The sequence below is a fragment of the Equus caballus genome, chromosome 1 (genome assembly GCF_041296265.1).
Source record: "Equus caballus isolate H_3958 breed thoroughbred chromosome 1, TB-T2T, whole genome shotgun sequence".
NCBI classification, from domain to species: Eukaryota; Metazoa; Chordata; class Mammalia; order Perissodactyla; family Equidae; genus Equus; species Equus caballus.
In genome coordinates this window covers 128,087,523-128,114,443 of record NC_091684.1, presented here as the reverse complement: position 1 = coordinate 128,114,443, position 26,921 = coordinate 128,087,523, and the positions used below count along the sequence as shown (strand labels likewise).

Genomic DNA, 26,921 nt, shown 5'->3' with positions numbered 1-26,921 from the left:
AAAGTTCTGTGGAAGCTCACTTCTGCCTAGTGACATTAGGATGGCTTCAAGCAGAAGCGATTTTTAAACTGGGTCTTGAAGGGTAGATACCATGGGTATATTCTAGGTTGGAGAAACAGAAAGAGCAATGGCCAGCAAGTGATGAATGCCTAGAGGGAACACAAAGTGTCATTTAGTTCATTTAGGCATTTCATACTCTCCTGCCTCCTTTCTGCTCTAATTCATGAACAGTCATGAATATAGGTCTGGCTCTGAGGGGAGACTCACTCCACAGTCTATTTGACTGTGTTCTTGAATGGAGACTGCAGCCAGGAAATCAAGAGAAGTCTCAGGCATGGAAGGCAGCAATGAAAGAATTAGGAAAGATCATCAAGTGTAAGGAAGTGTCGTCAGAGATCAAGGCCAAGATTATCTACACCCTTGTATTCCCAGTTACTATGTACAGGTTTGAAAGCCGGACAGTGAAGAAGCCTGACAGAAAAACATTGATTCATTTGAAATATGACTTTGGAGGAGAGCTTTATGAATACCCAGGACGGTCAGAAAGACAAACAAGTGTGTCCTAGAGTAAATTAAGCCTGAACTATCGCTGGAGGCAAAAATGATAAAAGTAGGCTGTCCTACTTTGGGCACATCATGAGAAGGCAGGATTCTTTGGAAAAGACAGTAATGCTGGGAAAAGTAGAAAGCAGCAGGGAAAGGAGAAGACCAAGTATGAGCTTGATTGACTCCATAAAGAAAGCCATAGGCACGAGTCTACAGGAGCTGAGGAGCGCTGTTGAGGATAGGACGTTGTAGACATCCCTCACTCATCAGGCCACCAGGAGTTGGAGCTGACTTATCAGCATGTAACAAATTGAAATCCTGAGTGCCAGAAAGAGGTATACAAGTCAGGGTTCCCGAGAGAAACAGAACCAATATATGGAAAGAGAGAGAGAGATTGAGATTTATTGGCTTATGCAATTTTGAAGGCTGAGAAGTCCCACGATCTACTGTCTGCAAGTTGGAGACTCAGGAAAGCTGGTGGGGTAGTTCCGTCCAAGCCCAAAGGCAGCAGAAGACTGACGTCTCTGCTCAGCCGTCAGACAGAGAGGGACAAATTCCCCCTCCCTCTGCCTTTTGTTCTGTCAGGCATTCGACAGATTGATGGCGCTCACCTGCATTGCGGAGGGTGATCAGCTTCACGCACGTTGCCAGTTCAAATGCTAACCCAGTAGAGTTGACACATAAAACTACCATAAGGGATCTGGACGGCCAGGAGAGGAATAAGGAATGTTGGTTCATTTTGTGTGTGTGTATGTGTGTGGACGACCAGTACACATTTAGGACCAAATGACATTTTTGTAATATATTCACAAGTCTGCCTCAAGTATCTAAAGAGTTCATTCAAAAAGGGATACTTTAAGAGTTTATTTTCCCCACAGCTTGTGACAAAATCAGCTTTGTGAGTCTTCACCGAATAACTCCTGCAGAACGCCTCCCATCCCCATGTGTTCACGCGACGTGTTTCTCCTGGCTCTGCTTGTGTCTCTGGCTAGCAAAGCCAAGAGACTGACTCATCTTTCTGTTGGTGACCTGAGATTTCCTACAAAATACACACGGAGGGGGAAGTTTGCAAACAGATTTTGCATTTTGAAGTCTAATTGTGATAGAGCAGCAATTCTCAGATCCGCAGGCCGGCACTCAAATCTGACTTACTATTCTGGTGAAAAGCCCCTGGATGAGGTTTTCCCACCATTCACGGCCCACTTCAGATTCAGCCTCCTCTGAGCACAAAGACGGGGCTACTGATGGAGAAGCGCTTCTTGTACTCCTTCTCCTACTACGTTGATTTCATTGAGAACATTTCAAGCATACAGCTAAGAATACAGAATAATGTGCATGGGGACATAATACCTATGTACTTACTATCTCAGTTTTCTCAAATTTTTAACACAGTACCCAATTTAATTGAGTTTTGTTGAAACAAATCAAGTGTTGCAGAGAAATTGAAGTGCCTTGTCCAGCAGTACCTAAAGCCAGTACCCTCTCTTCTTCCCCAAGGGTAAATACTGTGATGAATTTGAGTGTGTCCCCATGCATGTGGTTGTAAACTTTCACTACATATTCATGCATTTATAAACACTGTAAAGCAGTGTATAATAGGCTTTCAAGCTATAATAAATGGAATATTACTAATAAGGCTGCACTTACTTCTCTTTACCTGCCCTCCTCTCTTTTTTCTTTTCTCTTTTCTTTTTCTCTGCTTTTCTATTGGCTTGATAACATTTTCTGTTTTCCTTTTTTAAAAAAATCTTTTTCTTCTTGATTTTTTTTTTGAGGAAGATTAGCCCTGAGCTAACTGCTGCCAATCCTCCTCTTTTTGTTGAGGAAGACTGGCCCTGAGCTAACATCCTTGCCCATCTTTCTCTGCCTTATATGTGGGATGCCTTCCACAGCATGGCATGCCAAGCTGTGCCATGTCCACACCTGGGATCCGAACCGGCGAACCCCAGGCAGCTGAAGTGGAACGTGTGCACTTAACTGCTGCACCACTGGGCTGGCCCTAAAAAAGTCTCTTTTGATTTTGATTAGGAAACTACAGATAATGTTTGTGTCCTTTTAGTACCTACCCTTAATTTTTAAAAATGCATATTTAACTATACTTTAAAACAAAGAAAGACTATATTTCCATTCTTCCCCCAATTATGGATAACGGATTTGAAAGGATTTGTGGGTATCAATTAGATACCCATTGAATACCTACCTCTTTTTGCTATTCTTGTTTAGAATTTTAGTTTTATCTTTTACACAAAAATATCAGATTTTTCTTTTTTGGTGAGGAAAATTGGCCCTGAGCTAACGTCTGTGCCAGTCTTCCTTTATTTTGTATGTGGGATGCTGCCACTGCATGGCTTGTTGAGTGGTGTGTACGTCTGTGCCCAGGATCGGAACCTGTGAACCCTGGGCAGCCGAAGTGGAGAATGCGAATCTAACCACTACACCACCAGGTTGGCCCCCCAAATATCAGATTTTTAAAGTAGATGTTTAATCAAATCTGACAATACATTTTACCAATGTATTTCATCATTGTTTCTTCCATTTCACGTTTCCATTTGTGTTTAAATATATCCTTAATAGGCTTTTTAATGAGAGTCTATGCATGTAAACAGTCTTTAAATGTTTAAAATGTCTTCATTTTGCCCTTTTTCCCAGAGGACATTATGGCAAAGAATACAATTTTAGGTGGCTACTTTGAATATATCAGTGTTTTCTTTGGACTTGCTGGTAAGAAGTCAGTCTAAACTTCAGTCTAACTGCTCGGGAAATATTTCTTCCGGGGTTACTTTAATATTGCTTCAATTCAGGCAAGTTTTCAAAGAGACAAAAGTAACTTGTGTCTTCATCTCTGACTTCATATTGAACATTTTTTTATCGCTCGATCTCCTTCTCTCTTCTCCTTTGAATTCCAGAGCAGAGTCTCAAGTCTGCCCTCCACAACAATTATTTTACTTTTGGTTCTATCACTTCTACCCCCCGCTCCTTGTGTTGAGGTGGTAACTTCTCTTCAGGTGTGTGTTACAGGTTACTGGCCTCTAACAAATCACCCCAAAATTTCGTGGCGTGAAACAATGACGATTTTATTATGCTTGTGGATTCTGTGAATCAGGAATTTATACAGAGCACATGGGGAGTAACTTGTCCTGGCTCCAACCAGGTTTGGGGTCTCAGCTAGGAACTTTGCATGGCTGAGGGTGACTTGAATGACTTGGCGCCAGAATCTTCCATCACATGTCCTGTCCCTGGCTGGGAGACTCAATGGTCATGCTAAAGGAGAAATGCAAATCAAGCTACTTATATGTGGTCTCTCCATGGGGTGTGGGCTTCCTCACAGCACGGCACCCTCAGGATACTCAGGTTTCTTATGTCCCTCTCTGGGCTCCAAGTGTGAGTGTTTCTAGTAAGCGAAGTGAAGCTGCATGGCTTTTTATGATAAAGCTTTGGAAACCGCAGAGTATCAATTCCACGATACTATTGGTCAAGATCTGCGCCATATAATATGATGGTTGCTGGTCACATGTGGCTATGAGCACTTGAAATGTGGCTAGTCTGAATTAACACACACGGTAAGTAAAAAACATATTCTGGATTTCAAAGACTTACTATTCAAAAAAGAATGAAAAATATCTCATGAATAATTTTTATATTTGTTACATGTTGGAATAATATTTTGGATATATTTGGTTAAACAAAATATAACATTAATTTCACCTGTTTCTTTTTACTTTTTTAATGTGGCTACTAGCAAATGTAAAATTACACATGTTATTTGCGTTATGTTTATCCTGGACAGCACTGGATGATTTAAGAGGTGGGAACGCAGACTCTCAAAGGCAAGAGGGTCAAAGAATTTGCGGTCATGTTTTGAAACCATCTTGCTGTGTTTTTCATTGACTGCTTAGCATTCCTCGACTCATTTCTTTTTTCATCTTCTTTTTTCCTTTTTCTGTCTGTTTACTTTATCCTTTTATCTTTTCATCTAAATCTGCTCTCTCCCTAGACATTTCTGTTCCAGTTACATAGAGACTCTCTCTTTTGTACTTTTCTGGGGAATGAAAAAAGAATTTTCTTCTGAGAACCACACCTTTCAGAATGTGCTGTGCCCACACCAGTCTACGCCTCCTTTTTTACGTGCTCACTTGTTCTGAGTTTTGCACTCTGTCTAGAAGTAGGAAGGTGGTAGACAGAACCAAACTGCCTTCTTCCCTCCTCATGGGATAACGATACGGAATAGAGAACTGGCTGCCCATTTTCTGGTTTGTTCTTGGACTCTGACGTGTGGACACACAAAAACAAAGAGGCTCAAAGTGCAGGCCTATCTGTGACCATGTTATCGCTATTGTATGAAAGGCCAATGAACAGGGTATGCCATGAGCTGAAGCTGAGTAATTTTTTCCCTATTTAGTTCATCTGCTTTGCAATTTGCTTCAGCTTCTCTTCTCCCATATTCTGGAATTAGGTTATTAGTCAGTCAGTCAATATACATTTTTGCATTTGCCTATGTTTTAATAAAAAATCAAGAGAGCAGCACTGAGAGTTCTAACCAGATGCCATTTTGTACCAGAATTCAGATTATAGTTTTTAATAGACTTTATTTTTTAGCGCAGTTCTAGGTTCACAGCAAAACTGAGTGGAAAGTACAGAGTTCCCATACAGCCTCTGTCCTTCTCCACCCCCTCATGCACAACCTCCCTCCCTGTCAGCATCCCTCACCAGAGTGGTGCATCTGTTACAATTGATGAACCTGTATTGACATATCATTTTCAAAGTCCATAGATTACATTAGGGTTTATTCTTGGTGGTGTACATTCTGAGTTTTGAAAAATTTGTAATAACATGTATCCACCATTACAATATCATACAAAGAAGTTTCTCTGCTCTAAAAAATCTTCTTTTCTCTATCTATTCATTCTTCCCTCCACCTTACCACCTGGCGACCACTGATCCTTTTACTGTCTCCATACTTTTGCCTTTTCCAGAGCTTCATCTGGTTGGAATCACACAGTATGTAGCTTTTTCAGTTTGGTTTTTTTCACTTAGTAACATGAATTTATGTTTCCTACATGCCTTTTCATGGTTTGATAGCTTATTTCTTTTTAGTGCTGAATAATATTAGATTGTCTGTACTACAGTTTATTTATCCATTCACAAGTTTTGGCAATCATGAATAAAGCTGCTATAAACATTCGTGTGTAGGTTTTTGTATGGACATAAGTTTTCAACTCTTTTGAGTAAATAGCAAAAGTATTTTAGGTATTTTTTCGGTATATTTTTGGGTAGATACCAAAGAGTGCAATTCTGGATTGTAAGGTGAGTATATTCAATTTTATGAGAAACTGACAAACTGTTTTCCAAAGTGGCTGCACCACTTTGCATTCCCACCAACAGTGCAGAAGAGTTTCTGTTGCTCCACAGCCTTGTCAGCATTTGGTGTTGTCAGTGTTTTGGATTTTGGCCATTCCAATAGGTGTGTAGAGGTATTTCATGGTTGTTTTAATTTGCAATTTCCTAATGACATAGGAGCTAAGCATCTTTTCATGTATTTATTTGCCATCTGTATATCTTCTTTGGTGAAGTGTCTCTTCAGGCCTTTTCCCATTTTTTAAATTAGGTTCTTCATGTTCCTTTGTTGAGTTTTAAATCCCTGTTTGTGGCTTGTCTTCTCTTTCTCTTAACATTGTCCTTCACAGAGCAGAAGGTTTAAATTTTAATGAAATCCAGCTTATCAATTATTTCTTTCATTGATCATGCCTTTGGTGTTTTATCTAAAAAGTCATCCCCATAACCAAGGTCATCTAGATTTTCTCTTACTTTATCTTCTACCAGTTTTATAGTTTTGTGTTTTACATTTAGGTCTGACTGATTTTGAGTTAATTTTTGTGAAGAATGTAAGGTCTGTGTCTAGATTAATCTTTTTGCATGTGGATGTCCAGTTTTGTCAGCACCATTTGTTGAAAAGACTCTTTTCTCCATTGTATTGCCTTTGCTCCTTCATCAAAGATCAGTTGACTGTATTTATGTAGGTCTGTTTCTGGGCACTCTATTCAGTTCCGTTAATCCATGTGTCTGTTCTTTCATCAGTACCACACTGTCTTGACTACTGTTGCTTTATAGTAAGTCTTGAAGTTGAGTAGTGTCAGTCCTCTAACATTGCTCTTCTCCTTCATCACTGAGTTGGCTATTCTGGATCTTTTGCTTCTCAAAATAAACTTTAGAATCAGCTTGTCTATTTCCACAGAATAACTTCCTGTGATTTTGATTTGGATTGTGTTGAATCTATAGATAAAATTGCCAAGAACTGACATCTTAACAATATTGAATCATCCTATCCATGAACATGAAATATCTCTCTATTCATTTAGTTCTTTTTCGATTTCTTTCATCAGAGTTTTGTAATTTTCCTCATATAGATCTTATATGTATTTTGTTAGATTTATACCTAAGTATTTCACTTTTTTGGTGCTAATGTAAATGATACTGTTGTTTTTCCTAATGATTGGCACCTGAGCTAATATCTGTTGCCAATCTTCTTCTTCTTCTTCTTCTTCTTCTTCTTCTTCTTCTTCTTCTCCTCCTTCTCCTCCCCCTCCCCCTTCCCCTTCTCCTTCTCCTTCTTCTCCTCCTCCTTCTCTCCCTCCTCCCCCTTCCCAAAGCCCCCCAGTAATACTTGTATATTCTAGTTGTAGGTCCTTCTGGTTGTGCTATGTGGGATGCTGCCTCAGCATGGCTTGATGAGTGTGCATAGGCCCGCACCTGGGGTCTGAACCCATGCACCCCAGGCTGCTGAAGTGCAGCACGTGAACTTAACCACTACACCACCAGGCCAGCCCCTCCAGGAGGTTTTTTTTTGTCATTTCTTTTGAATTTTCTACATAGACAATCATGCCATCAGTTAACAAAGATAATTTTATTTCTTCCTTTCCAATTTGTATACCTTTTATTTCCTTTTCTTGTCTTACTGCAGTAGCTAGGAATTTCGGTATGATGTTGAAAAGGAGTGGTGAGAGGGAACACCCTTGCCTTGTTCTTGATCTTAGAGGGAAAACTTTGAGCTTCTCACCATTAAGTATATGATGTTAGCTGGGGGTTTTTTGAAGGTGTCAAATTGAGAAGGGTCCCCTCTATTCCTATTTTGCTGAGAGTTGTTATCATGAGTGAATATTGAATTTTGTCAAATACTTTTTCTGTATCTATTGATATAATCATGTGATTTTTCTTGTTTAGCCTGTTTTTGTGATGAGTTACATTAATAGATTTTTGAATGTTGAATAAGCCTTGCATACTCGGGATAAATCCCACTTGGTTGTGAAGTATAATTCTTTTTGTACCTTGTTGGATTTGATTTGCTAATATTTTGTTGAGAATTCTTGCATCAACATTCGTTAGAGATGTTGTTCTGTAGTTTTATTTTCTTGTAATGTCTTTGTCTGGTTTTGATATTAGGATAATGCTGGCCTCATAGAATGAGTTAGGAAGTAGTCCTTCTGCTTCTATCTTCTGGAAGAGATTGTAGAGAATTGGTATAATTTCTTCCTAAAATGTTTGCTAGAATTCACCAGTGAACCCATCTGAGCTTGGTGCTGTCTGTTTTGGAAGGTTAGTAATTATTGATTCAATTTCTTTAATAGATATGGGCCTATTTAGAATGTTTATTTCTTCTTGTGTGAGTTTTGGCAGATTGAGTATTTCAAAGAATTGGCTCATTTCATCTAGGTTATCAATTTGTGGGCTTAGAGTTATTTATAGTATTTCTTTATTATACTTTTAATGGCTGTGGATCTGTAGTGATGTCTCTTCTTTCACTTCTGATACTAGCAATTTGTGTCTTCTCTCTTTTTTTTTCTTAGTTAGCCTGGCTAGAGTCTTATTGATTTTATTCATCTTTTCAAAGAATCAGCCTTTTGTTGATTTCCTGTTTTCAATTTCATTGATTTTTTCTCTAATTTTTATAATTTCTTTTCTTCTGCTTACTTTGGATTTAATTTGCTCTTTTTTCTCCTAGTTTCCTAAGGTAGAAGCTTGGATTATTGATTTTAGATCTTTCTTCTTTTTTAATATATACAATCAATGCTATAAATTTCCCTCTTTTCATTTTTACTTAGTTTGAAACATTTTAAAATTTCTCTTGAGATTTTTTTGTATGTTTTGTGATTTTCCAACTGTCTTTCTGTTGTTGATTTCTAGTTTATTTCCGTTGTGATCTAAAAGCAGACATTGTATGATTTCTACCATTTTAAATTTGTTAAAGTGTATTTTATGGCCCAGAACATTGTCTATCTTGGTGAATGTTCATGTGAGCTTGAGAAGAATGTGTAGTCTGCTGTTGTTAGATGAAGTAGTAAATAGATGTCAATTATATCCAGTTGATTGATGGTGCTAGTGAGTTCAACTATGTCTATTACTGATTTTCTGCCTACTGTATGTGTCCATTTCTGACAAAGGGGTGTTGAAGTCTCCAACTATAATAGTGGATTTATCTATTTCTCCTTGCAATTTTATCAGTTTTTGCCTTATGTATTCTGACTTTCTCTTTTTAGGTGCACACACTTTAAGGATTGTTGTCTTCTTGGAGGATTGACCCTTTTATCATTCTGTAATGATAACTTTATCCTTTATCCATGATAACTTTCCTTGCTCTGATATCTATTCTGTCTAAAATTTTAAAAACATGATATATCTTTCCCTATCCCTTTACTTTTAATCTATATGTGTCTTTATATTTAATGTGGTTTCTTGTAGATGACATATAGTTGGATATTGATTTTTGATACACTATAACAATCTCAGCCTTTTAATTGGTGTATTTAGACTGTTAACATTTAAAGTGATTATTGATATGGTTGGATTAATATCTAATGTATTTACTGTTTTCTATTTTTTGCCTCATTCTTTTTTCCTACTTTTGTTTGCTACTTTTTCCCTTGCTTTTTGTGGTTTTAATTGAGCATTTTATATGATTCCATTTTTTCTTGTTTCTTAGCATAGCAGTTATATTTCTTTTTTTATGTTTTATTTTCTTTCTTTATGTAGATCTCAGTTTCTGATCTATAGGATTTTCCCTCTCTCTGAAGAACTTCTTTTAACATTTCTTGCAGGGCAGATATACTGGCAAAAGATTCCCCCAATTTTTGTCTGACAAAGTCTTTTATTTGTTCTTCACTTTTGAAGGTTAATTTTGCAGCATACAGAATTCTAGGTTGGTGGGTTTTTTCCTCTCAAGGTTTTACATATTTCACTCCACTTTCTTCTTATTTGTATGTTATCTGAGAAATCAGATGTAATTCTTATCTTTGCTTCTCAGTAGGTAAGGTTTAAAAATTTTTTTTTACTTCTGGTTTCTTTCAAGTTTTTTTTTAATCTTTGACTTTATGCAGTTTGAATATGTTGTACCTAGGTGTAGGGTTTTTGGGGCACTTATTCTGCTTAGTGTTTTCTGAGCTTCCTGGATCTGTGGTTTGCTATCTGACAGTAATTTTAGCGGAAATTCTCAGTCATTATTGCTTCAAATATTTCCTCCATTCCTTCCTTTCTTTCTTCTCCTTCAGGTATTCCATTACATGTGTAGGAATTGTAGTTGTCCCATAATTCTGGGATACTCTGTTCTATTTTTCTCAGTCTTTTTCCTCTTTGGTTCTCAGTTTTAGAAGTTTCTATTGACATAGCTCACTACTCAAGCTCAGAGATTCTTTCTCAGTCATGTCCACTCTAATAATAAGCCCATCAGATGCATTCTTCATTTCCATTATAGTGTTTTGATTGCTAGAATTTCTTTTTGATTCTTCCTTACAATGTCCATCTCTCTGCTTACATTATCCGTTTGTTCTCATATGTTGTTGTACAGAGTTCATTGACCTCCCCGCCTTCCAAGGACACTGGGCCTGGGCCCTACATGAAGGAATGTGTCTGGGCTCGGGGCCAAAGATGGCCACTTCAGCCCTGCCTCTAAGGCAAAAGTTACAAAGAATATGTCCTGCATCATGTTCCTTGTCTGGGCTGGCCACCCAGACGGGCACCTGACAGGACATTAAAAACATCCCATTCATGGGAACAAAAAAGATAGAAACACTACATCTGTGGGAACACAAAGAAATAACTCAAAGTATCGAAATGTCTAAAACCCTGCGTCAGAACCCAGAGAAACCTTAGGATAAAAGGGAGTCACAGACATAGAGCAATTGGAAATCTCGCTGAGAAGATGTTTTGCCTCAGACCTGGACAATCGGTACTCCCACACGCCCTACAAATTATTGGGACTTCCCCGGCTGATTGTGCTGTGGATGTTGTAAGTACGGATTTGTTGTTTGCCTTTATCCTTGCTCCTCTTTCTGTCTCCCTTTATCAATAAACTTTGATTGCTTAAACAATCAATTAGCCTTGGCGGTACCTGTCATTCCTTGCCCTTTGCGGCTGCAGACAACAGTTGTCTACCTTTTCCATTAGAGCCCTTAGTGTATTCATAATTGTTGCTTAAATTCATGATCTGATACTTCCAACATTTCTGCCATATCTGTGTCTGGTTCTGATGTTTGTTCTATGTCTTTGAATTGTGTTTTTGCCTTTTGCAATGCCTTGTCATATTTGTTGAAAGGCAGATATGATGTAGCAGACAAAAAGAACTGTGGTGAATAGGCCTTTAGTAACGTGGTGGTAAGGTGTTGGGGGAGGGAAGCATTCTATAGTCCTATGATTAGGTCTCAGTCTTTTAATGAGCCTGTATCCCTGGGCTGTGAACTTCACAGTGCCTTTCTTTTTTTTTTCACCACTTTAGGTGATACAGGATGTCTAAAGAGGGCTGGGTTTGGGTATTTCTCTTCCACCAGGTCAGTTGGGCTCTGATAAAAACCCAATAGGTTAGGCTCTGGTAAAAAAGTTTCCCCTAAGGGCAGATCTTGTTAAGAAGAACAGAATACCCTGACCTATTTCAAAATGGTTACTTTTTGGGGCCAGCTGGTGGTGCAGCGGTTAAGTGCACTTCCGCTTCGGTGGCCCGGAGTATGCCGGTTCGGATCCCAGGTGCAGACATGGTACTGCTTGGCACGCCATGCTGTGGTACGCGTCCCACATATAAAGCAGAGGAAGATGGGCATGGATGTGAGCTCAGGGCCAGTCTTCCTCAGCAAAAAGAGGAGGATTGGCAGCAGAGGTTAGCTCAGGGCGAATCTTCCTCAAAAAAAAAAAAAAAAAACCCCATTACTTTTCTCTTTTCCTGCTGGCAAGAAATCTCTGATAAGGCTGAGTGAGGCAGGCAATAATGTGGAGGCTTCTAGTGGTGTGGCTGCTCATGGGAGTAACACAGCCAGCACAGGGCATGATCAAGCCCCTAACCCAGGGAGGGAATGAGGCTAGTGGGGACTGTCAGGGATTCTGGACTCATTTTAGGTGGACTAGGGATCAAAGCAGTTTGCATTTTCAGTGAGAAACTGCAGCATTGGGCGTAAAATTGAAGCAGGAGCCCAACTGTGTGGATTAGGATGATGTGGCTCTTTAGAGAAAAAGGGTACTGGGTAGGGAGAGAAGTGTAGGGAAAACACCACAGCTAGTTGAAACCCCTTTATTCCCTGGATCACTTCTGCTGCATAGACCCTCTGCAACTGAAGGCTGCTGAGTCACCAGAGATTCACAGAGCCTTGCCTTGGTTGTGTTCTCATAGACCCAACTGACACAGGTGAGTGGACCACTGTAACAATACAGGGCAGAAGATACTTTGCTAGAGGTAAAGGGAGAGGAAGGAGACTTGGGAACAAAGCAGAAGGCTCTGACTCAGTCTGGTGGGGTCATAGAGGGCTTCCTGGAACAGGAAATATTTGTATAGGTGATAACTCTATTAGTCGGTGTCCTCCAGAGAAACAGAACCAATACGATGTATACATATAAAGAGATTTACTGTAAGAAATTGGCTCATGTAATTCTGGAGGTGAGCAAGCCCCAAAATCTGCAGAGTGAGTCAGCAAGCTAGAGACCCAGGAGAGCTGATAGTGTAGTTCTAGTCCAAAGGCTAGTAGACTAGAGACCCAAAAAGAGTCAGTGTTTCAAGTGGAGTCCAAAGGCAGGACAAAAGCCAATGTCCCAGTTCAAAGGCAGTCAGGCAGGAGGAAATCTCCTTTACTTGGGGCAAGGTCAGCCTCTTTGTTCTACTCAAGGCATTCAGCTGATTGGACGAAGCCCACCCACATTAGGGATGGCAATTTACCTTACTCGGTCTACTGATTTAAATGTTAATCTCCTCTAAAAACACTGTCACAGACACATCAGAAGAGTATTTGACCAAATGTATGGGTACCCTGTGGCCCAGTCAAGTTGACACATAAAATTCACCATCATATCCACTGCCCTCTGTGCCAAAGACTGAAGGACTTCCCAAATTGGGACTTGCAGGGCCACAACTGGAGAAGTCCTGGCGTGAGTTGCTCACCCTATGTTGCATGAGTCCAAAAAGGCAAGGAAGAGGAGGAAAGAGAAGAGAAATTGAGGCGTGGAACCCACGTAATGTGTTCAGGAGTCATAGGAGTTCAGGGTTAGGGGAAGTGGCAGCAGATAAGAGGAGGAATGGGAGACAGGGCCATGTGTTGAAGGGCCTTGAATTCCATGCCAGGCAACGTGTCCTTTATCCAGCATTTAATGAAGGGTTTTAAGCAAGGGAGAGACACAATCTGATTTGCATTTTAGAAAGGTCTCCAACCTGCCTCCCTATATTGAGCAGAACACTCCTGGTATTCATTACTCAAATGCCAACCTAAATGGGCTCTGGAAAGGCTAAATAAAAATTGCATCTGTGAGAACTGTCAAATGTAATCCTGCTCTTATCCATAGTGACAGCCAAAATCAAGGAGCGTGGATCCAAGCCAGCCTGGCTGGTACATGCTTTGGTCCCATGGAGTCAGGGCCTCCACCACTCCTTGAGCTCCCTTTACGGCCAATGACCCTCTCTACCCAGAAACTCAGGAGATTTACAAGGTACGTCAGATCAGGAAACTGCTCCCCCTCACTCCATTGTGCTGGGAATGCAATCCAAACACCTTTAGGGATAAAATCCAACACCAAAGCCCTGTAGCCTCTTGTCTTTCTCTCCAGCCTTTCTCTCTATGTTCTAGCCACAGGAGCCTCCTTTCCCTCTGTCAAACATGCCACACTCCAGCCTTAGGGCCTTTGCAACTGTTCTTCCCTTTGCCTGGAGCATTCTGTCCCTACTCTTGGCAGCACTAGTTCCTTCTAATCCTTTAGATCTCAGTTTCAATGTCACTCCCACAAAGAGGCCCTCCCTTACCGCCTCATCCAAGTAAGTCGCTCTGTTATTCTTTATCGTAACATCCGTTTATTTTCTTTCTGGCTTCTTCGACAATCTGTAATCATTTCACCTATTACTGTGTTTAATTATTTCCTGTCCATCTCTCTTACTAAGTTATAGGCACCAGGAAGGCAGGGATATGGACTATCTAGCTCACCTTCAAGTCTCCAATACTTAGAACATTTCCTGGCACATAATAGGCTTTTGATAAATATTTGCTGATTAAATGAGCAATGCACAAATCATGTCTAGGGTCTAGAACTGATGAGAATTACCTAATTATCATTATTGCTAGAGTGTCTATTACTGGGCATACTCAAGTGACAGGGAAGCAGGGGAGGGAGTGATAATTACAATACTTCACAATGTTATTGTTTCAATATAATTTTGCACATATTACCTCATTTAACAAGAAATGAACAACACTTCTGGAGACCCATCTTCTCTCTCTAACTTTGTCACCATTTTAAGTATTGGAATTTTCTCCTGTCTTGTAGTCTAGTGGTTAAGATTTGGCCTGCCACAGCTGGATTTGTTTCCTGGTCAGGGAACCACACCACCTGTCAGTTAGTTGTCATACTGTGGCATCTGTGTGTTGCTGTGATGCTAAAAACTATGCCACCAGTATTTCTAATACCGGCAGGGTCACCCATAGTGGACAGGTTTCAGCTGAGCTTCCAGACTAAGACAGACTAGGAAGAAGGACCTGGCCACCCACTTCCAAAACAAATTGGCCATGAAAACCCTATGGATAGGAATGGAGCATTGTCTGATATAGCACCAGAAGATGAGAGGATGGCTCAAAAAGATGAGTGGGGCTCCTGTCTACTGTATGCAGTGTTGCTAGAAGTTGGAATCAACTCAAGGGCACTAATAAAAAATTTTCTTCCATAAAATGAGGGCGTTGGACCATTTGATATCAAAAGACCCTTTCATTTCTGATCTTTCACCACAATGTAACAAATGTTCATTATTAACAATACCATTTGCTGTGTGGTAAGCAGGTACTATATACAAGCACCTGTCATACACTGCCTCTATTCTTTAGGCCAGCCTGCTAAGGTGAGCATTATAGTACCCCCTTTTCCTAGCTAGCAAACTGAGCTTTAAAGAAGCTAAGTGACTGCCTAGGTCCAAACAGCTTGAAGGTGACAAAAGTTAGACTTAAACTTAGGTCTGTATTATCTCCAAACCCCAAACACTTTTTACTGCACCAGGAGGAGTGCCTACTTCGTGGCCTGGGATTTTTATTTTCTTTCTTCACTGGTATATCTCCAGGGTCTAGAATACTCCCTGGCACAAAGTAGGCACTCAATAAGCATTAGTAGAATGAGTGAATGAAATTAAACTCTTAAGTAGCAGTAACTAGTTTTCTAATGGCACAGTGCTCAGTACATGCTCTGGCACATAGCGCTGCTTCACCAATATTTGATGTTTGTATAGAAAAGGAGAGAGAAGTACTTTCATTACAGTAGTCCAGGGGAGATGATGGAGGGCCTGAAGGAGGAAGGAAGGATTTCCTCAGGAAGGATTTCCTAGGCCTGAGGTTCTCAACCAGGAGTGATTTGTCTCCAGGGTACATTTGACAATTTCTGGAGACATTTTTGGATATCACGACTGGGGGGTGCAAATAGCATCTAGCTGATACAGGTCAGGGATGCTGCTAAACATCCTACAATGCATAGGACGGTCCCACACAGCAAAGAATTTTCTGCCTTCAAATGATAACAGTGCCAAGATTGAGAAACCCTGTCCTACCCTGATCAGGAAAGATGAAGGATGGAGAAGTTGGTACAGTGTAGAAGAGTTGCTTCAACTTTCTGCCTCCGAGTGTCAGTAATGGCGAAAAGGACAAGTGGAAAAGAAATATGAAGGTTGATGAATGGGAAGATTTTCCTGTCAAATAGGTTTTGGTTTTTAAAAAAATTTATTAAGGTCATATTGGCTTTTTAACACGCTGTAAATTTCAGGTGTAGGTTATTATATTTCAGTTTCTGTATAGATTGCATTGTGTTCACCATCAAAAGTCTAGCTTTTATCTGTCACCATACACACATACATGTGCCCCTTTACCCCTTTCACCCTTCACCCACCTCATTTTTCTCCGGTAATCACTAAGCTGTTCTCCTTAGCTATGTGTTTGTTTGTTTATATTCCACATATGACTGAAATCATACAGTATTTGTGTTTCTATGTCTGACTTATTTTGCTTAGCACAATTCTCCCAAGGTCCATCCATGTTGTTGCAAATGGGACGATTTTGTCTTTTATATGGCTGAGAAGTATTCCATTGTATATATATACACCACATCTTCTTTATCCATTCATCCACTGATGGGCTCTTGGGTTGCTTCCACGTCTTGGCTATTGTGAATAATGCTATGATGAACATAACAATGCATAAATCTTTTTGAATTATCGATTTCATGTTCTTTGGATAAATATCCAGTAGTGGAATAGCTGGATCATAGGGTATTTCTATTTTTAGTTTTTTGAGAAGTCTCCATACTGTTTTCCATAGTGGCCACACCAGTCTGCATTCCCACCAGCAGTGTATGAGGGGTCCCTTTTCTCCACATCCTCTCTAACACTTGTTATTTCGTGTCTTGTTTACTACAGCCAGTCTGATGGATGTGAGATGATATCTCATTGTAGTTTTGACTTGCGTTTCCCTAACAATTAGTGATGTTGAACATCTTTTCATGTGCCCATGTGCCATCTGTATATCTTCTTCAGAAAAACGTCTGTTCATATCCTCTGCCCATTTTTTTTGATTGGATCATTCCTTTTTTTGTTGCTGAGTTTTATGAATTCTTTATATATTTTGGAAATTAACCCCTTGTCAGATGTATGATTTCCAAATGTTTTCTCCTAGTTGGTGGATTTTCTTTTTGTTTTGTTGATGGTTTCCTTTGCTTTGCAGCAGCTTTTTAATCTGATGTAGTCCCACTTTTTTATTTTTTCTTTTGTTTCCCTTGAGCAGACATGGTATTTGAAGGGTACTGCCAAGATTGATCTCAAAGAGTGTACTGCCTATACTTTCTTCTAAGAGTTTTATGGTTCAGGTCTTACATTCAAGTCTGTAATTCATTTTGAGTTAAATTTTGTGTATGGTATAAGATAATGATTTAATTTCATTCTTTTGCATGTGGCTGTCCAGTTTTCCCAACACTGTTTTTGTTTTTCTTTTTTTAGGAAGATTAACCCTGAGTTAACATCTGCCACCAATCTTTCTCTTTTTGCTCAGGAAGATTGGCCCTGCGCTAACATCCGTGCCCTTCTTCCTCTACTTTATATGTGGGATGCCTACCACAGCATGGCTTGACCAGCAGTGTGTAGATCTGCACCTGGGATCCAAACTGGTGAACCTTGGGCTGCTGAAGTGGGACGTGTGAACTTAACCTCTGTGCCACTGGGCCGGCCCCTCCCAACGCCATTTTTTGAAGAGACTTTTCTTCTCCACTGTATGTTCTTAGCTTCTTTGCCAAAGATTAGCTGTCTGTATATGTGTGGTTTTATTTCTGGACTCTCAATTCTGTTCCATTGATCTGTGTGTCTGTTTTCTGCCAGTACCATGCTGTAGTGATAACTATAACTTTGTAGTACAATTTGAATTCAGGGAGCGTGATACTCCAACTTTGTTCTTTTTCATCAGGATCATTTTGGCTATTTGAGATCTTTCATTGTTCCATATAAGTTTTAGGATTCTTTGTTCTGCTTCCATGAAGAATCTCATCAGGATTCTGACTGGGATTGCATTGAATCTGTAGTTTGCTTTAGGTAATATGGACATTTTAACTATATTTATTCTTCCAATCCATGAACATGGAATATCTTTCCATTTCTTTATGTCTTTTTGATTTCTTTCAATAATGTCTTCTAGTTTTCAGTGTACAGGTCTTTCACCTGTTTGGTTAAATTTATTCGTAGGTATTTTATTCTTTTTGTTGAGATTGCAAATGAGATCGTATTTTTGACTTCTCCTTCTGCTAGTTTGTTATTAGTGTATAGAAATGCAACTGATTTTTGTATCTTAACTTTGTATCCTGTAACTTTACTGTATTTGTTCATTATTTCTAACAGTTATTTGGTGGATTCTTTGGGGTTTTCTATGTATAGCATCATGTCATCTGCAAATAGTGAGAATTTCACTTTTTCCTTTCCAATTTGGATCCCTTTTATTTCTTTTTCTTGCCTATTTGGTACTAATTCAACCAGTACAGTGTTGAATAAGAGTGGTGAGAGTGAGCACCCTTGTTTTGTTCTTGTTATCAGAGGAATGGCTTTCAGTTCTTCTCCATTGAGTATGATGTTGGCTGTGGGTTTGTCAAATATAAGCTTTATTATGTTGAGGTACTTTCCTTCTATACCCATTTTATTTAGAATTTTTCTCATAAATGGAGGTGGATCCTGTCAAATGCTTTCTCTGCATCTATTGAGATGATCGTGTGATTCTTATTCCTCAACTTGTTAATGTGGTGTATCATGTTGACTGATTTGCAGATGTTGAACCATCCCTGCATCCCTCGAATAAATCCCACTTGATCATGGTGTATGATCCTTTTAATGTATTGTATTCAATTTGCTAATATTTTGTTGAGGATTTTTGCATCTATGTTCATCAGTTATATTGGCCTGTAATTTTGGTATTAGGGTAATGTTGACCTTGTAAAATGAATTAGGAAGCCTCTCATCCTCTTCAATTTTTTGGAATAATTTGAGAATGATAGGAATTAAACCTTCTTTGAATGTTTAGTAGAATTTACCAGAGAAACTGTCTGGTCCTAGAGTTTTGTTTTTTTGGGAGGTTTTTTATTACTGTTTCAATCTCTTTGCTTGTGACTGGTCTATTCAGATTCTCTATTTTTTCTTGACTCAGTTTTGAGAGGTTATATGATTCTAAGAATTTATCCAATTTTTCCAGGTTATCCAGTTTGTTGGCATATAGCTTTTCGTAGTATTCTCTTATAATCCTTTGTATTTCTGTGGTATCCATTGTAATTTCTCCTTCTCCATTTCTGATTTTATTTATTTGAGTCTTCTCTCTCTTTTTTTCTTAGTCTGGCTAAGGGTTTATCTTCACAGTTTTGTTTATCTTCAATTTTGTTTATATTCTCAAAGAACCAGCTCTTAGTTTCATTGATCCTTTCTACTGTTTTGTTTTGTTTTTTTTTTTTAGTGTCCATTTTGTTTATTTCTACTCTGATTTTTATTATTTTCTTCTTTCTACTGACTTTGGGCTTTGCTTGTTCTTCTTTTTCTAGTTCTTTTAAGTATAAGGTAAGCTTGTTTATTCGAGATTTTTCTTGTTTCTTGAGGTAGGCCTGTATTGCTATAAAGTTCCCTCTTAGTATTGCTTTTGCTGCATCCCATAAGTTTTGTTATGTTGTGATTTCATTTTCATTTGTCTTTAAGTATTTTTTGATTTCCCCATTGTTCCAACAGTTGTTCAGTAGCCTGTTGCTTAGTCTCCATATATTTGTGACTTTCCCAGCTTTTTTCTTTTAGTTGATTTCTAGTTTCATAGCATTGTGGTCAGAAAAGATGCTTGATATGATTTCAATCTTCTTAAATTTATTGAGGCTTGCCTTGTTTCCCAACATGTGGTCTATCTTTGAGAATGTTCTGTATGCACTTGAGAAGAATGGGTATTCTGCTGATTTGGGATGGAATGTTCTCTATATATCTGTTAAATCCATCTAGTCTAGTGTTTTATTTAAGGCCACTGTTTCCTTGTTGACTTTCTGTCTGGATGATCTAACCATTAATGTAAGTGGGGTTGCTAAGGTACCCTAGTATTATTATGTTGCTGTCAGTTTCTCCCTTTAGGTCTGTTAATAGTTGCTTTATATACTTTGGTATTCCTGTGTTAGGTGCTTATATATCAATAAGTGTTATGTCTTCTTGGTGGAATGTCCCTTTTGTCAAAATATAATGGCCATCTTTGTCTCTCACTATCTTTTTTATCTTGAGACTGTTTTGTCTGATATAAGTATGGCAACGCCTGGAGTATCATCTTCCACCCCTTCTCTCTGAGCCTGTGTTTGTCATTAGAGCTGAGATGTGTTTCCTGGAGTCCGCGATATTGGGTCTTGTTTTTAATCCATCCAGCTCTGTGGCTTTTGATTGGAGAATCCAATCTGTTTACATTTGCAGTGATTATTGATAGATGAGGGCTTACTACTGCCATTTTACCTTTTAATTTCTAGTTTTTCTGTATTTCCATTGTTACCTCCCTTGTATTTCTGTCTGCCATTTCTTTCTGGTGGTTTTCAGTAATAGTTTTATTAGTTTTGTCTTTACTTATGATTTGTGCCTCTGCTCTGATTTTTTGTTTTGTGGTGACCATGAGGTTTGTATAAAAGATCTCATAGATGAGAAAGTCCATTTTCTGGTCGTCTCTTATTTCCATTAGCCTATACAGCTTCCATCCTTTTCCTCTTCCCTGTCTATGTATTTGTTGTCTCAAATTATTATTTTTTGTGTTGTGAGTTTGTGACCAAATTGAAGTGGTTATAGTTATTTTTGATGTTTTCTTTCCTTTTCTTCTTTATTTTGTAATTGTTTGCTAACTTACTCTGATATAGAGCTGTAATTTTCTGATTTTGTCTGTCTGTTTATCTCCTTGCTCAAAGCTTTGTAAACCATTCCTTTTTGTTTCAGATAGGAGGGCTCCCTTCATTAATTCTTGTAAAGGAGGTCTAGTGGTGATGAACTCTCTCAGTTTTTGTTTGTCTGGGAAAGCTTTTATTACCTGTTGCCATGAGTGCTGCATTCATAGGTATCACTGTTGCTGTTGGGGGCCCAGGTTCTTGTATGCAGCCCCCACTGTTGGTATAGCTGGTGTCTGGGGTGCTGCCACTGGGGTCTGGGTCTCAGGTTCTGCTGTGGTTCCTGAAGCCTCAGGTCGCAGGTGCACCTGCCATTCCTGTGGGAGGAGTAGTGGCTAAGCTGAAAGTGTTGTTGCTAGCCCTGCAGTCTCTGGTCACTGGCACCTGCTTATGTGCTTTTTGAGATCTCGGGTCCGGGCACCCTGCTCCTGCTGGTGAAATCCACAGTTTGGTTGCTGTCCCCACTGCGGGAGAGACCAGCACAACTTCCAGGGGAGGAGGAGGGGATTGGATCATCAGCACCATGATGTGTCCTCAAGCCTCAGAACGTGTGCACCACTGGGAGGGGCAGAGGCTGCAGCCTCTGGTTGTTGGTGCTGGCATGCATGCTGATAGTCTGCTCTGAAACCTCAGATCAGGGGACCTCACCTCTGCCAAGGAAATTCATCTCTTGGATGTAGTCCCCACTGCTGGAAAGACTGGCGCCAATGCCGGGAGAGGGCAATGGGACCAGGTTGCTGGCTCTGCTGTGTCCTGGAGCCTTAGGACGTGTGTGCTACCCACCACCAATGAGGGGGGCAGGGGCCAAGCCACAAGTGCTGTGTTTGCCCTTGCATCCTGTGGTGACTTGTTTGTGTGCCAGTGTGAGGATCCATGTTTAGGATTGCCACTGCAGACGAGAGAGAGGGGGCTGCTTCCCTAGTTCCAGTGCCTCCCAGAGGTCTAGTCCACCCACCTTCAGATGTATAGATGCATGGATCACTCAGGCATTCTGGTGTGCTGTGCAGGGAGTCCTTTGTTGGTTGCTGGATGTCTGACTGGTTGTAACTTAGAGAGGAGAGACAAAGGGAAAGACTCACTCTGCCAAGATGCTGATGTCACTCTGCAAACAATTTGTATCATGGGGTGTCAGGTGGGGATGTTTAATATCATTTTCAAAGAGACGTGGCTATAGATTCAAAACCCATCAATAGATTTTTACACAGTCAGAAAGTCACTTTGGAGGAGACATTCTTCATTAAGAAGATCCTCACTGGCCCTTCTTAATTATGTAATTGGAACAATGAGGAAGGCAAGGACAGGGGAAGAAGGTGATTGCCTTAGCCTGAGTTCCCCAGAAAGCAGACCCTGTGATAAGGGCTTATCAAGAGAAGGTTTATTTTGAGAAGTGATCTCGGGGATCAGGAGAAGGGGAAGGGGAGAGAGCAAAGAAAAGAAGGAAAAGCTGATCAAGACTGCCTTCTAAAATTTGCCCCACCGTGGGCAACTAGCACTCCGTTCCACTGGGATCTTCTGAGAAGCAGGAGAGAACATGCTTCATAGTTTCCCAACCAGATACCACAGAGGGAGCATTTATCTGTTGGCTCCCATTCCCCATTGGTCAAAGGTGACCCATGGATATTAACTTTCTTCCACTTCCAGGTTACACCTGTGGGAATGAATGTTGGGTGGGTACCCACAGGTGGCTCATGCTGAGGCTTTAGGGAAAGCCAAGGCCAGGTGCTGTCAGGTTATACCTGTGCAAAGCTTATAGCTCTCGCAATCATTGGGGTAAAAAGCAGGCCAAGAGGATGGGAGGCAAAGCATAAGAGATTCTGATACAGTCCAATCCTCACACTGCTTCTGCCATAGCGCCTTCATTGTAGAGGACAACCACCCCTTCAGGATTTAATATGGGAGAATTAGCTATAGTTCCTGCTGCACTAACTGGTCCTGAGGTAGTAATTGATGTACATTATCTTTCTCTCTCATCTCCCCTTCCAGAATTCCCATTCCTTGGTCTAGAAGTTTGGCTGGTTGCTTGGCTGGTGGGATGGCCCACACTTTCATCCCTAAGGAGTCTGAACCCTTAATTTCCTTACCATTCTAGATTGGCAGTTGCCACATTTGCCCTTTTACCAAATGGGTGAAGTGAGTGAAAAAGCACTAAGAGCTCTCAGAATGTCCTGGAGTTTCCATACATACTCCTGTCAGACCCCATTCTATAGCAGTAATCTTAGTTTATAGTGTTAAGAGACACTGATCCTTGCCAATGTGGTAACTCTCTTTCTTACTTGTTGGTCTACTGGCATTAGAAGCCCAAAATGACCAGGTGGTAGTCAGAGCTTCCAGTTCAGTGAAAACTTGCTGTATTCCTGGTAGAAGTCCTCCCTTGCTGGGAATCACAATCTATGATCCAGCAGAATTTAGAGTTATGGAGGCAGGAAGTGCAAATTTTGCAAGAAAGTCACTGGGAGTGATGGTGAGAGAGGTCACTGCTACTTCTGCCTTTTGGTTCCTAAACATGCACATTCTAAATAATGGGGTCCCAGGACCAGGATGGCCCCTGGTTCAGTGCACATATTGCTCTCTGGAGGAAAGAGTCTCAATTCTGAAAGTGTTTCCCCCAATTCAGCACTTACTGTAAGTCTTTAATAGGCATTTCATTGTCTCTTAGGCTGGCATCTTCCAGGTGATACAGCATATGGTAGTCATGTCCACACACTTCCTTGTCATAAAATGTATCCCTTGGTTTGAAACAATTTTGTTCAAGATTGTATGCCAATAAGTCTGATATTCTGTAAGTCCTTGCATGTGGCAGCTGGAAGAGGCCAATTGGGCAGGTAAGTCAAAGCTCTATAAGTACTAGGTGACAATTTCAGTAAGACTGAATCACTGTACTGCAAGGGGTCCATTGTAATGATCCTGCCACCTTGGGGCTTGGTTGATCCTCTTAAGGGATAGTGCCATTTCAAAGGCTCATTATCAGCCTCTGCTCGTCTGACCTGGTGACAGGACAGACATTCAGCGGCAACGGTAGTTAGATTCATGTTGGTGAGGGGTGGCTCATGCAGTGGGGTCATTTATAGCATTCATCCTTGCTTCTGTAGGCTTCTATTCATGGGCCCATTGCCCAAGCACTGTGATGGCTGAGGAGAGAAGCTGGCTGCCATCCACAGGATAAAGTATCTTGTCTCAATGGCAGTCAAATGCCTTCTCTGCACTGCATACTATCTGGTGGGCATTAATGTGAGACAACTTCTGCATACTTTGTGCTTCTCCCAAAAGTCCTGCCTCAGGTCTCTTCCTCAGTCTTTCTGATCTTTGATCTCCCAATCTTGCTCCTTCCAGACCCCCAACCAATCAGCCAAGCGATTTGCCACTACCCAGAAGTTTATGTATGTTGTTACTTCAGTTCACTTGTCCTTCTATGCAAAGTTGACTACCAAGTGCAGTGTATACAGATCTGCTCATTGGGAGGATTTCCATTCACAGATATCCTCCAGCACCACTCCTGAGTGGGGCTGTGGGCAGCAGCATTCCTGTTTTAGGTGGCATCAACATAAGCGAGGCAATTCATCTATGAGCCAGGCCCAATTTTTCTTCCTCCATTAGTTAATTAGTTAACCTCCTCCACTCTCTGCCATAGGCCATGCATATAAGTTGAGGAAAAAGTACTGGTATATCAAAGGTAGGAGACTTGGAGGTTTGGGCTTCCCATTGAGGCTACCTCTGAACCTGCTTGGACTCCATTCTGAGTATATGACTTCCATTATGACATTGTGCAGCTGAAAACACCAGCTCATGATTACTCAACTCCAATCTCATAGTCACTTGCAGCCCATGGCCAGGAACTCAGGTATGCTCAGCAGCGTGCCACAGGACGCTTTTCCAATGACAAGTGTTCACTGCTGCAAATAGTATGGCCTTGATCTAGAACTCTAGGGGTTTCAGCCACAACTCTCCTATAAGGCTTGCCTGAGATCCACAGAGCATCCTTACTCACCACAGATTCTCCTAGCCCTATTGGATCTTCCAGTCTTACGGCCTGAGTGATAGGGAGCTTGGTACAAATTGGCATAAATGCAAACTTGGAGCTGCTAGAGAATCCTCTCTCACTCCCGTCCTGCTCAAAACTGGAAGCCTTCCAGCGAGCCTGATAAATGGGTTTGAGTAATATTTCCAAGGGTTGTGTATGCTGCTTTCAAAATCCAAAAAGCATACGAAACCTCTTTCTTTGCAGTGGGGGGTGCAAGGTGCAGCAACCTACTTTAGAGGGGATATCTTGGCAAGTCTCAGACCACTGAATGCTTGGGAACTTCACCAGTGTGACCAGTCTCTGAATTTCCATGGATTTTATCTCGCGTATTTTGGCAGCATGTGTTTTAGTAGGACATCTAGAATATGTGCCACTTCCTGCTTATCAGATCCAGTTAGCATAATGTCATCTACATGGTGGATCTTCATGATGTTTTGTGAATGTCAAGACAATCGAGAGCTCTGTGGACTCTACTGAAACAGAAGGCAGGAGTGTTCTCATAGCCTTAGAGCGAGGCAATGAATGTGCACTCCCGTCCTCACGTCAAGGTGAACTGCTTTTTATTTTCTTTACTGATGGGGTTTGAAAAGAACATATTTGCCAGATCAATAATCACATTCCTAGTGCCTGAGGCTGTGTTTATCTCTTCTGGTAAAGATACCATGTCCGGCACAGCCCCTGCAATTGGGGCTCTCATTTGGCTCAGCTTATAGTAGTCTACCATTATTTACTATTTCCATCTAGTTTTTGCAGAAGCCACATGGATAGACTGAATTAACGGAAGCATGATGAGCACCACCACCCTTGCATTCTCAAAATCTTTGAAGGTGGCACTAGTATTTGCCATTCTACCCGGGAAGTGGTATGGCTTCTAATTTGCTATCTTGGTTGCGGGTGAGGGGCTGTTTCAGGGGCTTCTGCTTGCCCTTCCTACTTTAACGTATATTCCTCCACAAATCATGGAATGAATGAGAGGTTCTGCCAGCTAGTTGGCATAATTATATACTTGGCAACCAGGAAAATAACTGGAGGGTGGATCTATAGATACAATGGACCCACTGTGAGAGCTTGGGCCAGGGCCCCAACTAAACTCCTAAATCCCCACTCTAACTGGGAAGGGGGGGACTCATGATGACATTTGGGGTTCCATAGCATCAGTGGTAGCCTAGACATCATATATAGAGTCCAAACAGAGTTACTCTGGTAAATAGCCATAGCTCCCCTTGGAGAAGGATGAGAAAAACCTCTATCTTGCCTTTGATCATGTGATCCTTGCTACATGGGAATCCTGTCACCTCCATTTACTAGGGTCCCTAGTTCTTTGGCAGTATTTTATGCTGTCAATTCAGGCTAAGAGAAGACAGTGGCCACTGAGCTTGTCAAAGATGCTGATACCTCTGTCATCAGTGGATTTTTATTGCCTTCTGTACCTTTCCAGAGAAGTCACCACAGGTGGTGGAGTTTCTGGTCTCCCACTATTACATTCCCACATTCTCACATTCCTACCTCCTTGACCCTTCCAACCCCTCCTCAGTATGCTGCCCAGGCAGAGAAAGTATCTCAGCTTCATTTATTGAAGGCCGTTGTGTCAAAGTTTTGAGCAGACACCCAGCAGCGTGTTCAACTTGTTCTGCATGAACTTTGCGGGATATTGAAGCTAAGGATATTTCTTTGTTGGTAGATAGCTTCTCTCCAAAGCTTGATTCTGTGATTGTTTTTCTCTGAAGCCTGTAACTTGCATTACTAAGAAGGCAACAAAATGTCCCTAACACCTAGAAATCTATTTCCAACTACGTGATGCAACCTGTAGTAAGAAAGGGCCAAGGAGTTACAGTCTGCAGGTACAGAAAAGGGCTTTTCTTGAGGAGCAAAGGTTTATTTCTTAGAATTGGGAGGCACCACTTTGGAACACCCCTTCTCTGTTCAGTATCAGTGCCAAATCTTCCAGCCAACAGCTGTCTTTACAAGTTTCTATAGATAAAACCATTATTTGAAATCAGTGTGGACCTGCATTTTCCAACATAACTCAGCCAGCATGCCCCAGATACAGCCCGGTGAACTGACAGATAACAGTTGGACTGGGTGAGGAGACCCTAGACTGAATTTTCAAAGTCAAAAGCACTGCTCAGAGTTCATGACAATAGGCCACTCAACCTTAACTTGCTGGACAATTATTTCCCTGTCTGAGCCTTAGTTTCCTGAACTGTAAACTGAGTCCATTGGAAGAGATTTCCTATACATCTCTCTCAGAAATAATATCCTGTGCCCTTTATTGAACATTCAGCCAAATAAAAACACTTTGTCTGAATGTTTTCCCCAACTTTCTATAGATGTCACACATGTATCTTATATTTTCCTTACAATTGGAAGCTTAAACACCTATGGGAAATCATCAAGCATCATGTCATGGGTCCCAAATAGCAGACATTTCCTGTTAAATTAAGTTGGTGATGGAATTTATTATGTC

The 26,921-nt window shown here is 40.7% G+C and overlaps 1 protein-coding gene across 3 annotated transcripts in view; it reads left to right on the top strand.

Annotated features, from left to right (window-relative positions):
• Positions 1-10,535: 10,535 nt before the first annotated feature.
• MINAR1 (membrane integral NOTCH2 associated receptor 1) overlaps positions 10,536-26,921 on the top strand; it is an 87,897-nt gene continuing 71,511 nt past the window's right edge. The window contains exon 1 of one of the 3 annotated variants that reach the window (XR_011424860.1): positions 10,536-10,822. The gene's annotated coding sequence lies outside the window, so the exon portion shown is untranslated. The remainder of the gene's footprint in view (positions 10,823-26,921) is intronic. The other 2 variants (XM_014734128.3, XR_002811421.2) reach the window with 2 other exon arrangements.